The sequence below is a fragment of the Plecotus auritus genome (genome assembly GCF_963455305.1).
Source record: "Plecotus auritus genome assembly, chromosome: 3".
Classification (NCBI taxonomy): Eukaryota; Metazoa; Chordata; class Mammalia; order Chiroptera; family Vespertilionidae; genus Plecotus; species Plecotus auritus.
The window spans coordinates 170729773-170733793 of NC_137772.1; the positions used below are offsets into that span (position 1 = coordinate 170729773).

The window sequence follows — 4021 nt, forward strand, 5'->3', positions numbered from 1 at the left end:
GTTAGATGGAGGACAGCTAGCTCTTTGGAAAGTGAGCAGGTTTGGATGGCTCAGAGCTTCATGCCACGCAGATTGGTCAGTCAGATGGAAGAGCACATGCCAAACACCCAGGATGTCAGGGTGTCAAGTGATTGCTCTGTGTGCCCACTGCCTTCCCTGTCTGACCTGTGGCTCCAAAGGATGCCACACCCAGAAGTGAGACAGTGAAGCAAAGGGGCTTCCCCAGGTGGCCCAGGCTTGTCTCTGAAGTCACAGCAACACCATTTTAAGCAATATGTTTAATTGGATGATTTCTACAAACTATACAAGAAGTCTCTAACCATGACAGTTCAGTGGAGTACAAAACATTAAGTTACACGGTGGAGAAGGCAGCATCAGTGGTGGTACCTTCCAATCTTGGTTGGCCTAGGGGTAAGGGGTGGAGGAAGGTTTCTTTTTAAACCAAGCCCCTCATTTCAATGTACAAAAGAATTACTCTGATTGATATTAAATTGTATTGAAAACAAAATGGCCTAAAAAGCAAATACTATTCTATGTTGGGGTGGAAATGGGAGGAAAGAATGAGTCCTTCAAAGCAGGTGAGGAGACAGTTGGGGAAAGGTTCTGTGGCTGTGACCCCAGGCAGTCACTCTCGCTGCTCCATTTTTACTTTTGGTGGTCTCAGGAAGGTCCGATTTTTCTTCTCTTTCTTCCCCTTTGTATTTGCTTGGAAGTTTCACCAGCTGTCCACACGACCATCTCGACTTTCCTCAAAGTTTTTCTGCCACTCCCTTTCACGTTTGGCTTTTTCTTGAGCTTCAATTTCTTCTTCCCTTTGTCGCTTCCTTTCATGCATCTCTTTGGCTTCTCTCTCCTTCCTTTTAATTTCCAGCTCAGCAAAGAGTTTCATGGTCTGTTTGTACACTGCTTGTTTGAACAGCTCTGGATCATCCTCCTCTACATTTGTAGGTTTTCCTTCCTTCTTTAATTGCTTTTTTCACTCTTTCACAGTGTGTTCCATGTATTCTTTTCCTGCCTGAATTACATCCAGGGCCTTCTTCTTTTGTTCCTGATCCAGTAGCAACTTGTAAGCTTTGTCCACAGCTTCAAAAGCCTTTTGTGCTCTGTCAGCATTATCTTGATTTTTGTCAGGATGCACCAAGATGGATAACTGCCGAAACTTCTTTTTTATTTCTTCATCTGTCACTTCAGGATCTATCTGAAGTACCTCAAATGGGTTCAAATTGAAGTAGGAGGAACCAGGACGGGTCAATCTTTCAATCTGATTTTTGGATGTTAGAACTGAATCTCTTTTCTCTATTTGTTTCACCTCATTGTAGAAGGTCATAAATGCCTCCTCTGTACTGCCTCCACTGCCTGAAGCCCAGCTCTCTCCAGAAGCCGCCATTTCCCCCGGGCCCAGCCACCATGTGACTCTTCTGCGCCTAGAAGATTCTTGAGTAACCTTATAACCGTGGTTTTGAACTCTATATATCCAGTAGTTTGCTTTCCTCCATTTCTTTCATTCGTGTCATGTTTCTTTGTCTCCACATTTTGGCTGCTTCCCTGTGTTGATGGAGTGGCTTTGTGTGGTAGGTGACCTATAGGGCCCAGTGGTTCAGCCTCCCCAATCACCTGAGGTGGACGCCTTTGGTACACCCCTTTGTAGGCTGTGTGCACAGTCTTGTTGTAGTAAAGCCTTGATTGCTGTTGGTACACTGGGAGGAATTGACCTCCAGGCCAATTGGCTGTGAGGACCCACTGTGTCTATAATAGAAGAACTGCTGTGGTGGAGACACCCTTATGGGGCAGGACTTGCTTCAGTGGGGCTTTGGTGCTCACTGAGTCTGCCTCCTTATGGATGTGAGGAGTTGAAATTTGGTGTCATCTCACACTGACCACTAGGTACTCTGGCTCCTGGATCTCCAAGGAGGTGCAGGTCAGCTACTGTCTGAGGCCACCCAGCAGAAGCTACAGCAAGATCTGCAGATTTTTCCTCTTTGCTTCGGGTTTGGAAGTTTTGGAGCTGTCTGACCCAGCTGCAGTTTGTTAGGTTAAGCAGTGATAGGGCAGGCCATACATATGCAAAAGCCGCTGCACACAGTTTGGGTGGGTTTGTAAATTGGGGGCGGGGGGCGGTCTCAGGGAACCACTAGGGCATGGCAAACAGCGATGGCTGCCAGTCAGCCCTCTCTGTGTCTCCATGTTTTCGCGTCCCCGAGTCCCATGCCCCAGCGCAGTAAACAATGATTCCTGCATGCACCTCTGCAAGAGAGCCACCCTCACTTTCCAACCCGATGGCAGACAGTCCCGCTTCTCCACGTAGGAGTCTGGGTCCCCAGAGTTTCACTGGAAACTGGCGTTCAGAGCAGTCGGGAGCTTGTGTCTCCCTTAGTATTGAAAAAAAACAGCACACCCAGTTGCCAGCCCGATTCACGCGCCTCCATACCTCTGCTTTTCCACGCCTGTGCACATACTACCCGGTCTCAATGCTCTTTTCTCTTTGCTTCTAGTTGTAGAACTTCTACTCAGCCAGCTTTCCCATGGTTCTGGGTGATAGATGTTTTGTCTTTTAGCTATAGTTTTACAGTGGTTGTGAGAGGCAGCATGTACAGGTGTATACCTTATGCTGCCATCTTGTTTTTTTTCTTATTTTTTGTTAATACTCACCGGAGGATATATTTTTTTTAAAATATATTTTATTGATATTTTACAGAGAGGAAGGGAGAGGGATAGAGAGCCAGAAACATCGATGAGAGAGAAACATCGATCAGCTGCCTCCTGCACACCTCCCGCTTGCAATGTGCCTGCAACCAAGGTACATGCCCTTGACCGGAATCGAACCCGGGACCCTTCAGTCCGCAGGCCGACGCTCTACCCACTGAGCCAAACTGGTTTCGGCCGGAGGATATTTTTTCTCATTGCTTTTCAGAGAAAGAGAGAGTGGAAGGGAAGGAGGGAGGGGAGGGGGAAGACAGAGAAAGAACAAGAGAGAGAGAACAAGAGAAGCATCGATGTGAGAAAGACACATGATTAGTTGCCTCCCCAGGTGCCCTGACCAGGGCTGGGGATTGAACCTGTAACCCTAGTATGTGTCTTTGACCCAGAATAGAACCCAGGACCCTTTGGTTCATGGGTTGATGCTCTAACTTTTGAGCAACACTGGTCACGGCTTGTTATTGCTCTTTTGACCTCTGAATGGGACTCCATTTATACCTATGATAGATGATTTAATATAGACCCACAGCACTTTGATGCTCTGTTCTATATATTCACCCTCCCCACCTTCCTATTTCAATTTGGATAATTTCCATTGACCTTTCTTCAAGTTCACTGTTATTTTCCTCAAGGCTACTGATGAGCCCATTGAGAAAATGCTTCATCTCTGATATTGTGCCCTTTATTCTTAGCATTTCTCTTTAAAAAATTCTTATTGTTTCTATCTCTTTGATGAAATTCTCCATTTTTTCGTACCTGTTGTCCACATTTTAAACTAGGTACTACAAGATATTAATCACAATATTTTAAAGTTCCAACTTTTGGATCATCTTTGGTTCAGTTGATTGTTCTATTTCTTGATAATGTCCTCCCCTCTGCACCCCCCCTTGCTTTTGGTGTATCTTTTAATTTTTTTCTGTTTTTATGAATTTATCTTACAAAAACATTTACAGTAACACACACACAACAGCATTATTTGTAGAAGGACCTCAGGCTACCTTGGACAGCCTTGTATGTCTTCAATGTTTTTATTTTTTATACTAGGCCTTTACTATTATTTCTTTAAATAGACAAGTTTTAGAGCAATTTTAGGTTCACAGCAAAATTGAGTGGAAGGTACAGAGAATTCTTATATGCTTTCTGTGCCCACACATGCACAACCTCCCCACAATCAACATCCCCCACTGGAGTGGGACATTTGTTATGATTGATGAACCTACATTGACACCTCACTATCACCCAGAGTCCATAGTTTACATTGGTGTTGTACATTCTAATACATTTATTATTATTATTATTATTGAGAATATAAGTGTGAGACACT

General features: G+C 44.6%; 1 pseudogene across 1 annotated transcript; it reads right to left on the reverse strand.

The window, feature by feature from the left end:
- Nucleotides 1-339: 339 nt before the first annotated feature.
- LOC308243367 (dnaJ homolog subfamily C member 8-like) lies at nucleotides 340-1387 on the reverse strand (annotated as a pseudogene). The gene has a single exon. The product of its transcript is annotated as a dnaJ homolog subfamily C member 8-like (transcript).
- Between the last annotated feature and the right edge of the window lie 2634 nt (nucleotides 1388-4021).